The sequence below is a fragment of the Dermacentor albipictus genome, unplaced genomic scaffold (assembly GCF_038994185.2).
Source record: "Dermacentor albipictus isolate Rhodes 1998 colony unplaced genomic scaffold, USDA_Dalb.pri_finalv2 scaffold_12, whole genome shotgun sequence".
In the NCBI taxonomy this organism is placed as follows: domain Eukaryota; kingdom Metazoa; phylum Arthropoda; class Arachnida; order Ixodida; family Ixodidae; genus Dermacentor; species Dermacentor albipictus.
In genome coordinates, this window is record NW_027225566.1 from 5,356,774 (window position 1) to 5,370,248 (window position 13,475).

At 43.2% G+C, this 13,475-nt stretch overlaps 1 protein-coding gene across 1 annotated transcript in view; it reads left to right on the top strand.

The window, feature by feature from the left end:
* Nucleotides 1-544: 544 nt before the first annotated feature.
* Nucleotides 545-13,475, top strand: part of LOC135914172 (homeobox protein EMX2-like) — a 183,906-nt gene continuing 170,975 nt past the window's right edge. The window contains exon 1 of the mRNA XM_065446909.2: nucleotides 545-605. The gene's annotated coding sequence lies outside the window, so the exon portion shown is untranslated. The remainder of the gene's footprint in view (nucleotides 606-13,475) is intronic.

Genomic DNA, 13,475 nt, shown 5'->3' on the forward strand with positions numbered 1-13,475 from the left:
CCGGCGGTATGCCTGGGCAGCCACGCATATGAGTACCTCAATGCTGTACTGATTGCTTTGACCTATCACCAGAACAGAAAATTAGCACTAACATACGTGCGGGCATCACATTTGGTGGTACGCTGGAAGATATGCTACAAGTACGCTGTATTACTAATCGACGCTGGCAATAATGCGTCTGAAACGTTTGAAGGGCCCTGTAATGACTTTTACAAACAGCGCATTCAAGTTAGCGTTCCAGTCTCATACGATAGCCCACAGCGTTTGTCATACAACCTGCCAGCGCATTTCCTTCGTCCACGAAAAAAGATGAATAATGGTGATAAAGATGAATAAGCCACCCGTTCCGGCGCGCATGGCGCGCCGAGAGAGAGCGAAAAAAAAAATGAAGGAGGAAAAGGCGCTCACACTCCTCCGAGCGCGCGCGCTCGCGCGCGCGGAGCTCCTGCGCATGCGCGGAGATCTTGCGCATGCGCGGCGGTGCGCCATCTCAACGAGTGCGCCAGGCACGTATATGGTTGTACCGGTGTGCGGTGTCCGCCTGAGCGTTGGTGTCTGTGTATGCGTGTCATCTTTGTGGCATCACACGTCAACTACACTGAACGGTAAGCTTTAGCAAAGATGTTTTGCGTCAATAGCTCATGATTATGTGAGCGCATTTCGTAGCGCGAAGCGGCTGCATGTAGCGCAGGCGACTCGGGTATAGTGTCGGTTTGTCGTTGACATAGTTTCATAACGCGCTCTTGTTCTCGCTTCTACTATACGGAATGTTTTACGGCGAGCGATCGCTCGGGCTTGTTGATTTTCGCATAATAGTTTAGGTGCGTAAAGAAGGAAGCTACACCATGTATTAACTTGATATTGAGCTACCACTAAGCGGATTGTGTATGTTGGGCAGCCAGTGTGGTAGATCTCATTTCGTGGCGCTTGATCCGACCGCGATGAATGCTGCGCCGCATGTGTAGTGAAATTCTCGTGACACGCTTTACGTATATATCTCGAAATTGTGTTAGCATCAAGAATGTTCTGACAGACACGTATAGTTAAATAACTGCTAACGTACTCGGATGAAAGGCCGTGTTTGCGGGGCATGCATCAGCAGTGTGTGCACTGCCGTTTTCGCATTGATTTAAGGTAGCAGTATTTTTAAGGTTTCTGGCAACCAATCTAAATAATTTTGGGAAGTTACAGCAAGCAAAACACGAGACTTGAAGAAATGTCAAGCGAAAATCTCTAGATTCACCCAATCTATTTATATGCAACCACAAACGCTTTTCGAGCATGAAACCTGCGATAAGCTCAGTCACTCGCAGCTTCGCAACTTAGCCGAAAAAATTGGAGCACAATAAATTAGTCGCTCCGGGAAGCACCTTTACACGTTTCAGACTGAAGGCATTGCGTTTGACGGTAGTTGAAAGATTTGTTTTTTGTCTCTTTTTTAAACAGTTTAGCAGCAGAAGTTATCTTTCGAGCTATATGAAAAGCGTTAAGCGCCTTTCGATGCTTCGGGGTTATGCAGTTTACGTGCTCTTAATCTCTAGGCAGCTGCTGGCGCAGATTCGCATTGTGCCAGTCGTGCACGGTATGAAGCCCTTGTCGTACGCAATAAGTGTTCCGGTTTTCATTACTGTTGCATGTAGTGCCGTCATCTTGGACAGACTGCATACTATATGCGCTGTACAAAAGAATAAAGAGCCAGATTATCAACTTGGTGGTCTTTTCTTAGTAGATAACGCACAGATTATTCAAATAATTCAGTGGACATTGCATTTGTTCTACCCTTATTAACACACCTAAGAGATCGTAGCATGTTTTAGTTGATAAGTGACCTGATCAGTACGCCCCCATTCATGCGCATTCTACTGAAAGTGTGGCAAATGTATTCATCTCGAAGTATGAGAAAAGAGACAATGCAGACTGTTCTAAGCGGAAATAAATTGCAAATGTTAACGTGATTGTTCAAAACTGCAGTGAGTATGCTGAGCATGTTCGATCGGCACGGGCACATTGCTTTAACACCTGAAAAATGTGCACAGTCCAGCAGGGTATCTTTGTTTCAACAAATATTATTATAGGAATCGTTTGGGATTCTCACATTTCTTTCATTTTTATGAGTACACTGTGTGTCACATGAACCTGTCTTGAAACGAAGCGTACCGTTGCTAACACCGGCTACCATTATGGTTGTCTAACTGCTTATCATACTATAATATAACGAAACATCATAATGGTACTGATTAATATTGCCATGTAGTCTTTAGTCATAGGTAAACAAAGTTAACTAGAGGCATAAGTGGTGAGAGCAAATTATATAGAAAACTACTATTGAACCGTAAAAATAACTCATTGTATAAGTTTTCCCTCAAATTGTTGCATTTGTTTTACGCGTGTCTCTGTGTCTTCCGTGCTGTACTCGTGTGGCCATCAATTACGAACTTGCCGAAGCCCTTGTCAGCTTTATTAAACAAGGGATTCAAGTCAGTTGCATCTAATACTACATGTTAAGTGACTGACGTGTTATTCGTTTTATCTAAATATTATGGACTGGCACTACTTGGCAAGCATTAAACCATAGTATTTTTTATTGCACTTAAGCTGCAGGCGTCATAGATTGCCAGAAAATTTTCATGAAAACAGCCAGGAAAGGCTTGGAAAAAGATCGGGAAACTTTAAATTGGCCACATAGGTATGCTGTCTTGTTACATGTCAATGTTTCCAGAAAGTCTCTGTGTTAAATATATTTTTAAAACGTTTCACTTCATAAAAATTGAAGGAAATTGGTTCTATTTATTGAAAAAAAAGAAAGTTAAGCAGACTGACAAAGCATTTCTTACTCAATACGTTTTTTTTTGCGTTAACTAAACGTCCTGAACCTCGATAGCCTAGAAAAAATTTTCATCTTTCAAAGCACCTTAAATAATTTACTGTGATAGAATTCATTCGAACTATACTATCAGTTCTGTTTCCTTGGAGGTGCATATCTGTCGTGCCATGACACAAAGTGCTCGTGTGGTATTTCGGGTGCTCATGTGGTATACCTAACTTGGAAACCTGTTAGCATGCCCAAGAGGCCTCATTACCTGCAAGAAATTAAGGTACCATATCAATACAATCAACCCATCCGCCATCTGTTGAAGTTATGGCCAATGACCCATTCATTTAAAAGTATGAGAAATACATTTCAATGTGTACTAAGCAAAATAAATTACAATCTTAGGCATGACACTGGGAATATTCCAGTCACGTCTCCTGAAAACATCCCTCTGCACGGGCATACTTACCTACCAGCCAAAAAAACTGTACAGACAGCCCAACTGGGTAACGTTTCCGCAATAAATATAGGGACCATTTGGGATAAGTACATTAATGCATCATATATGAACTTGTCATAAAAGGGAACATACTGTTGCTGACACGAGCAGCAGTTGTGACTGTTTAATTGTTCCCCATACCATGCAATAGAACATTGCATAAAGGTACTGATTTGTATTGACAAGCAGCCATTAGTCATAGTTAAACCGCATTAAGTATTGACTTAGATGGTTTGAGTAAATATATTAAGCTGCTTAATGAACACACAAAGAATACACATCTGTTATTTTTGCCTCATATTGCTGCATGTACTTATTTGCAGCATACACCTGCAGCACCTTTGGGACTAATGACACAAAGGTCAAGGCCAGCCTGGCGACTATGCTTGCCAAGGAGTAGTGTAAATATTTAATCTGTTTCCATAATAGCATAAGACAAGAATTTAAGGAATTCATGTATTATATCGAGCAATAAAAACGGTTAATGTATTGCCGGTGCATTTGTTTTATTTTTTGCACTGCATGATTCAGCACTATATAAATTCTTTCTGTTTATGCAACATATATGAAAGTACAGCTGGTTCAGGAGCTTTATTAATCTACTAACGGTAATGCATAAGTGCAGATGAAAAGGAACAGGTGCACATGCATAATATCTGCATTCCATGCATTTCATATCTATAAAATGAAATGAAATACATTCAAAACGTTTTGCTACCGCATGTAATGAAAAATGTAAACTAACTTGTAGATAGCCGCTATGGAGTTATGGCCTTATACTCTCTTTGTAGACTTGTCTATAAAATGTCTGTGTCTAGAGTGTCTATAAATTAATGAAAATGCATGTTTGTTGGCAAGTGTATGCAGAATGTCCTAGAAAAAAGTGTATTGGATTATAAAGTTCTGTTTTTGTAGACTGAAGTCTATAGAATGTCTATAGTATATATACATTTGTCTGTAGACATTCCATAGACTTCAGTCTACAAAAGTAGAACTGTAAGCCTATACACTTGCCCATAGACATTATGCAGACAACTGTCTACAAACATGAATTTTAATTAATCCATTGCTTAAATGATATTGCGCGACATAAAAAACGACACGGACGTGAAAGAAGACGACACACCAAGCGCAAACTTTCAACTAAGTTTATTGTGCCACTGCGTCATTTTATACATGGCATGCACGTAAATCGCGCATGCGCTTACACGGAAATGAAGTGCGAAATCATGTAACATGGTTACGTGTCGTGTGATGCCGCGTCCAAGTAACGTAATTCTTTTTCTGTGAGAGCTAGAGACGGGAAGCTGACACACGCATCACCCAATTTCGCGATCATCTGTGCTTCAGATATCTCACGGATGAGCTGCGTGCTGCCACGGGAAACAATCGTACATTGATCCTCAAGAGGTTTGCACCCATGATCGCGACAGTGGATCGCAAAGAACTCAGAATCTGTGATTGAATTTTTGAAGTCACATTCTGACCGTGGTCTTCAGGCGTTTTCCATTGATGTAAAGGATCTTTATTATTCCTTGCCGCATAGAAGCGTACTGTCCTGTGTTGAGCAATGTATAGATAAGTATGGTGCTGTTTCCTTCCAGAATGAGGCCGGCATGTCTTGCAGTCAATTTTTAGAACTTTTACAGATTTATCTTAATTCCACCTTTATCACTTGGGATAACCAATGTTTTTTGCAGAAGAGCGGAGTTTGTATTGGCTCTTGCATTGCTCCCATTCTTAGTGACTTGTTTTTATCCTGTTTAGACCATGACATTTCTTTACAAATGCAAGGCACTGCAGTTTTTAAAACATTTAGATACGTTGATGACTTTTTAATTTTCATTGACTGCTCTTCTGATGCCTTCATTCTGGAAGCTAAGAAAGCGTTAGAAACGTTTCAGAAGTGCTTAGCCCCCCTTCAAACTACTCATGAGATGCCGGCAGATAGGTCTCTTCGTTTTCTTGATCTTCGCCTGAATTTTCAGGACTGCCACACGTGTTGGTCGTACGAGCCGCGAGCCAACAAACCACTTCTGCCGTATACGTCCGCACATTCTAAGCTTGTTAAGCGGGCCATTGTCAGTTTGTGCTTCAAGAATGCCCTTAGCAAGTCTTGCTGCCATGTTGTGGACGTAAGCTTAGAAGCGCAAACTTTACGGTTGTCCTTGGCTGGATATCCCAGGGTGGTGCTAGTGTCTGTCGCGGAACGCATCTTAAGAGAAGCGCGATCCAGTACGCAAAAGTCAGTTGCCGATGCCCCTCCTGGCACACGCCCTAAAGTTAGTGTCATACCTTACATGCACTGGATTTCCCACAACTTGAAAAAGATTGCCCAAAGAGCGAATGTAAGAGTTGTTTTTTCTGCTCCCGACAAGCTCGGCAGGCTTTGCAGGCTGACGGATCCAAATGCCGTCCCTTCCGATAAATGCAGAAAGCATCACCGAAAAAAGTTTGTCGAGTGTGTACACCGGGTGGTGCAGCCTTCCGCTTTCTTGTGGCAAGAAATACATAGGACAAACTGGGCGTTGCCTCAATGATCGGCTCCGTGAGCACAGCAACAATGTTAAAAACGGCTCTGGCGGTTTCTTGGCGATCCACTGTCGCGATCATGGGTGCAAACCTCTTGAGGATCAATGTACGATTGTTTCCCGTGGCAGCACGCAGCTCATCCGTGAGATATCTGAAGCACAGATGATCGCGAAATTGGGTGATGCGTGTGTCAGCTTCCCGTCTCTAGCTCTCACAGAAAAAGAATTACGTTACTTGGACGCGGCATCACACGACACGTAACCATGTTACATAATTTCGCACTTCATTTCCGTGTAAGCGCATGCGCGATTTACGTGCATGCCATGTATAAAATGACGCAGTGGCACAATAAACTTAGTTGAAAGTTTGCGCTTGGTGTGTCGTCTTCTTTCACGTCCGTGTCGTTTTTTATGTCGCGCAATATCATTTAAGCAATGGATTACCAACTTGCCCGGAATGCTGCTCTCATTAATTAATCCATAGACACTCTAGACTCAGACTTTTTATAGACTAGTCCATAAAAAGTGTATGGCCATAAGTCTATAGGCAGTCTATAGACTTAGACTTTTTATAGACTAGTCTATAAAAAGTGTATGGCCATAAGTCTACATACAGTCTATAGACAGTGTATAGACAGTCTATAGACTCAGACTTTTTATAGACTAGTCTATAAAAAGTGTGCGGCCATAAGTCTATAGACTGTCTATAGACTAGTCTAAAGAAATGTCTAAAGACAGTCTATAAACTCATACTTTTTATAGACCAGTCTATAAAAAGTGTGCGGCCATAAATCTATAGACTGTCTATAGACCAGTCTAAAGAAATGACTATAGACAGTCTATAGACTTCTTAGACAAATGTCTATGGACTGTCTATGGACTTTGTATAAAAATTTTTGTAAGGGTTAGTCGTGTCGCGTTGTTGAATTGTGGTGGCATCCGCCGTTTGTTAGCGGTAAATGCATGCGTGTTCCGCCGCTAAGCTCTACGACGCGTGCTCGATTCCCAGCCACGGTGGCCGCATTTCGAAAGGGGCAAAATGCAAGAACACCCTTGTTACCGTGTGCTTTGATTTTTGTGCACGTTAAAGAACCCCCAGAGGTTAAAATTATTCCTGAGACTCCCCATTACAGTGGGCCTCATAATGATTTCGTGGTTTCGGCATGGTTTTGGCACTTAGAACCCCCGAATTTATTTGATTGCATTGTGCCTTCGCTCGCGATCGGCATGGACGAGCTCAAGAGAATTATTTCCCTTTTCCAAACGCTGCAACTTAAATTACTAGTTGTGCAGGTAACGAAAGGGGCCGCGCGCTACTTTTGTGTGGTAGCAGACCGTATTTAATGCAAGCCGCGGTCGTCGCGTGCGTCGGGAAGCGGCAGATCGGAAAGCAGCCGCTCGAGACGTGCGCGTTATGTTTATTGTTTGCCCATGCTTTCTAAGTATCTAAGTGTGCAAGTATCATAACTTGTAGTGGTACCACTCTTGTAGAATAATATAAGCACACAATCACAGGAACGTTACCTTTGCAAACATATTATTGGGAGTAATTTAATCCCCACAACAAATAGGCACACATACTGTTTCATTTATATGCGATGCAAATGGAAGCAGCGCCAAACAGACCAATGGCAATCACAGCAGTGTTCTCAGCAGTCAGCACCACCGGGACATGTGCTTTCGTACTGCAGCGACGCAGCTCTTGAGCAGCAGCAAGACACGTGTGAAACAGACTCCAGAACATGCCTTTGTGAAGTGACGGAACCCTCAAGAAGCAGCCCAATGGATCTGCAGTGATCGAGTAGTATGATAACAGAAGTTCCTGCTGCCAGTGTGACTTATGTTGTAATTGAAATAAAAGTGGCTAAATTTCTGAACATGGTGCGTACCTCTAACTCGACGTCGTCTACGATCTTGTCGGACACCTGTGACACGCACTTGGCGTTCACTCTCACATCACCGTCCACAATTTGCTCAACGCCGTACACGTTCGGAAGCAGACGCTCCCCTATCGTTACGTTGCCGCCACGAAAGAAAGCTGTCGGCGTCAGCAACCTTCTTGAAACCGCACGGCAATCTTTGCATCGCTGTTGCGCAAGCAGGCGATCTGCCGCCGTCGAAAACGGGGCGCCGTGAGAACGAGCAGCGAAGAAAAGCGCGGACGGCACAACGCTCTGGCACACCTTCGCTGAGCATCCACTTTAGCGGCATTTATAACTCACCGTCATAAGCCGCCACAATTTTCGACCAGCCACCGCAATCCAAGCAAGGGGAAGCGGACCAATCGCAGACGTCGGCAACACCCTGCTCATTCGGTTAGATTTCACCGCACTAGCTCGGCGCCACCGAAACCTGCTCCACTTCTGCGCGCTCCTCACCTTTTGTCAGCCCATTAGATAAGAAAAGCCTGTCCAGGTAGGCAATACTATTTGTTTGCAGTGAGGAAATCAGAATAAAATCACAATTAATAGTTTTACCAGTTAGCCTTCAGCATGAGTGTCTCATTTATTTCTTGTGTAGAAGCAGCAGACAGCGGTGGACAATCGTGCGTTGTTGGTGTATCTCAGCACTTAGTGACACAGAGGACGAGGCTGTATAGTCTTCTGCTTTTGGTACAGCCAAGGCGAGGAGCAGAAATATTGGGAAACTGGTGGGAGCGTAGTCATGACGTTTTTGCATAATGCAGTAGAGACAGCCTAATTTTAAGTGGTGTTGCTACCACGCCGCCTTAAGATTTGCGTATTCGACTCGCTGTTTAAAAGATAGGGTATGCCATAGACTATTCTTTTTACACAATGGCAAACATCATCAAGACCACCCGCCGTGAGTCTCCCACCTCACGCAAAAACGTATACCTTGCCGCGATACCGATCCGAAACATAGTACCTTCAACATTGGTAATAAATACTTACGCCAGTTGTAATAAGAGCAGCACAGTGACTTTTTACATCACGTGCGGAAACACCGACAGGTGCGTATCGGGACCGACTGCACTCCCCAGGAAACCCGTGGGAGGAGCTCTTCGATGCTATATAGAATGCAGCAATCTTTTCGCTGTTAAAAACCGTGATTGTAGACCGTGTCCGTGATTGTAGACGGCAATGGACAATGTTCCCGGAAGAAAATATAAAAGCATGCCTCCTGAACCCCGTGAAAAGACAGCTCAATGCAAACCATACACTGTAAACGAAAATAAACCCACCTGGGAGTTTTTAACAGGTGATGTACCCTAAAACCTCCCCTCCTCAAGTATTTACTCCGATGTATGGGAGCAAAACAGCGCCATTCCCTCGTTTCACTCCGCTGGCTGGCTGCGGGAGTATTAGGGCGACATGACGCGATTTTACTCCGCTTAAAAATCTTGTTCTCCCGTGAAACTTCGACAGGGAGTTTTAAAAACTCCCCTCCGCCGAAAGAGCTTGGTCACGTGGCGCTTCCCATGAGGCTGTGCGCCTCGCCAGCGACTGGGCGCATTCGGCGGAGTCGGCAGTGCTCATGGCTGACGGTTTGTTTACATTTGTGAAGTGTCGTTGCGTGACAGCGTTTCGTCAATTCGTTTCCCGTATTTCCTTCCAGAAAGTGTTATAGGCATGCCTGAAGCTCGCTGTTTCTCAGCTTCAAGTACGTTTGCTCTGATCACTTTGCTGACAACGATGAATGCAAGAGCAACGTTTTCAAGTGCGGAAAAAGGCTTAGGTATACCTCGAAGCTGCTCACTGGCTCGTGATGTCGGCTCAGGTTCTGACTGTGTTTTCGTGCTGCGTGACCCTGGCTTGTGTTGTTCAGTACGTGAAATGCGACCTTTATGTCCTTTTGGGTACATGCTGACAACGTCTGGTGTAATGTTTGAAAGGACCGCGTAGCAATGGCAACAGCAGCCACTGTTCGAGCGACGAGGTCCGTGCTAGTCGCACATGTATGGCGTACCCCAAGTTCGTTGCGGTGCTGTGTTGCCAGTGAGAAAGATCGGAGTGCAAGCAACTGTTTTTGTGCATCTGCGAACGGATATTTTCACCCGAAGAAAAACGGTAGGACATAAGTATACGTACTGTAAATAAAGCTTCTTATTGAGCGATGTGCATCGAATTGTTATCGCGCATATAGGTTTTGGTCACGTCATTGCTTCCGATATTGCATTAACATTACGCTCTATCCGAGACACTGATTTAGACGCATGCCTGCTCGCTCCGAGTTTAAGCATTCACTCGACAGATCAGCTATGTAGCTCCTTTTCACAACCGAGAGATATTGCTTGGACGCGGAGCAAGTAGTGCGGTGTATAATATGTATGACCGCATTTTTCGGTGTTACGTCGGCTGCTGCGGGTCATGCTCACACGTAATAATTTGTTGCTACGCTACCACTATATCGCAAAAATTTAATTTTGCTATGAAGCAGACGCACTTACATTTTGCTTGCTTACTGTAACTAACGCACTACTTTTTGGCCGCGAATGCCGGCAGTGTGCGAAGTCGCTCCAGCACTCAGAATTGCATGCTAATTGTGAAAATTTACGCCATTAACTTTTTTCTCTCACTATTCTGAATTAACAGTTTTGTGTTGATTAAGGTATTCTGTTAATATCAGAGAGGCATATCTCGTATGAACGAGCATGGGAGTCGTAATTCTGAAAGAAGCACAGCTGCTCCCTAGGCGGTTTAGAGGCACACAGTATCGTGGCTATATTACTGGCACCGTTGCTTCTTGGGTATCGCGTGTACGTGGGATGTCTTTCAAGTTTCTGCATTGGGCGTTTCTGAAATGTTTATGTATGTCATGATATATGTGCTTTTATTGACTTGTTTCGTCGAATTTGACGCGGTCTCGTGTGCATATTTCGAAATTTGACCAGCAGCCTCTGTATGTAAAGATGTTCGCGCAAACTGACGCGATGCCTCTTTTTATACTCCCGTTGCACCTCAAAAATACTCCGTCCATTGCAAAGCAAAAAAGAAAGAAAAGATAGAAAAAATACCTCCCATAATTCCACGCGAAAATTCCGCTCGCACGGAGTAAAAATTCTACTCCGATCATACGGAGCATAATAAACTCCGAACCGGGGGGTCGCTAGAGGACAAGCGTTATACTCCCATGTCGGAGTTATTTCCGTTTACAGTGTACGAGCGCTACCGAGGCTACAGTGGCCTACAATGCTAATATTTCTAGTACACTCTACTGAGTCAAAGCGGCTTCATGTGATCCAACTGAGGACTCGAAGAGACAGCAGCGACAGTGCTTTCAGTGGTGGTGCTCGCACCCAGTAACGCCAGTGATTCGTTAAAATGAATTACTCATAACAACGCACACTTTTAGCTTTTAGTTGTCAAACTGTGCCTCACCAAAGTGAAAAAAAAAATGTGAGGTTGGTCGTGCGCGGAGCATCGAGTGAAGCTGGAGTGCATACCGAGTGAATACGGTAGAGGTCATGGGATTAGGGCATCCCTTCAAGAAAATGTAAATGCACCAAATTACAAGAATAATATTGCAATCGGGATCGGCACTCTATATGGTTGTTCTCAGTCTTTCACGATGTGTATATGTAGAGCTTAAGAAGTCGCCCAACTCTCCTACTGCATTTCAAGAAGTGTTGCCGTTAATATATGAAGAAAAAAAACGAAAACAAATAAAATAAAAAGGTGTGTGTATGTGTGTGTGTGTGTGTGTGTGTCTGTGTGTGTGTGTGTGTGTGAGAGAGAGAGAGAGAGAGAGAGGAAAGAGGGTTGGATGTATTTTAACGCCACATCAGGTCCTCTGAGCGATAACCAGCGGTCCACTCAGCATCCCGAAGAGAAGACAACTAGTAATATAATAAAAGGCAAAACTAGAGTGTTTGCACATTGTCATACATGCTAAGTGACACGAGATCGCTATAGTGACCAATTTATATACGAACGCACAGCATTGTTGTACGAACACTCAAAAGGCAGTTGCGAAATCATGCACCTCAATATAGTACGCAACGACGCTCATACGGTTTCATCCAACCCATGCCTACGTGACCAGCTCTCACTACACATCCCTCTATCTAATTTTGCAGTTGTCGTGTTGTCCCCTGTCGAAATGCCTTTACCGAAGTTAGTAAGTGACAGCCAAATCTTGGCACCATCTCAGCTTATTCGGTCTTTGTTTATTCGTCCCGCAGCATAGACTTGTTTCCACCAGGCGTCGGCGCCATCATTGACTGAGATACAGAATAAAAATCGAATAAGCATTGAAAACAAATAACAGCATAAATGTTCGATTACTTCGTTTGTGTCCTCTTTTCCACATGTTTGGAATGTGCGCATCAATGTATACGAGAAGGCAAGCGCGAAGTCTTCGAAGTACATCGCGTCCTTATTTCGCGTGCGTGTGCACCTACACAAGGACGGTATTCCAGCAGCGCTAATGTAGAACACAGCTAATGTTTCCCAAACTCTATTTGTTACTGTTTATAGATAGGAGTTTACCAAGAGCGAATCGTACATATACGAATATAATACAGACGACGTCAAATCGAAGACGAATACGAATCGAATACTATTGGAATTGTTGTCGAATGAATATAGACTTCTTTCAATTCGTTGCTCGAGCTTCCCTAAACTTCGGTTGAAATATTCATTGAAACCAACAGCTATGCACAGGAATAATCTCCTACACAGCAGTGACTATGGTAATCAGTGTGCTACTTAATCGTCTCCTAAAAAAATGTCTGGCATTAAAATTGAAGCAAATACTCAACAAAATAGCAGCTGTGCGGGCGAAGTGAGCCTACCACCGAGAACATGGTCAAGAAGCTTCACGATAGAAATCGATAGATAAACAAAGCTCCTAACACACACACACACACACACACACACACACACACACACACACACACACACACATATATATATATATATATATATATATATATATATATATATATATATATATATATATATATAATGATATCAGATTGGTGGCACATGAGCATCCCTTTTGCACAAGTATTAAGCAGCAACATCATCCCGAGACAAATACTTTATCCACAGTGGCATAAAGCTTGGGCTATATGCGCGATAGATTACGGTATAGTCCAAGTATGGAAACAAGAAAAATGAACTCGTTGCGTTTTGTTTTCTTTGTGTTGTTTTTTTTCTTTTTGGGGTGCTTTTTCGTGGAATACGAGTATTCGAAAATTATTCGACAAATATTGGGCCTATGGAATATTAGCTGATCGACTCGAGCGCCGAATCGAATCGAAATGTATTTTATTCGATATATATATATATATATATATATATATATATATATATATATGCGCATATATTCGCACACCCCTACCATTGCAATACCACGAAAGAGTGTTATATGCCACTCTGAAAATTTTGCTATAAGGCTGAAGGACATATAACGTAAAAGAGGCATGTAGAAAGAGTAAAATAGAAACGCTTCTATAATGTCACGGATAATTATGTCCACAAATCCTGCAAAAGAAACGGCGCATATACTATCCAACGTTCACGTCGAGAGCAACGTCACTACTTATATCCAAAGCAACTCGTGATCTGACGTCGTTGCATGCCTGGTCCGTAATTAACGCGTAATGAAGGAATCAACAGTCTAAACAAGGCTGCGTCCTGTTATAAACACGTTTGTGCACACTTGAATG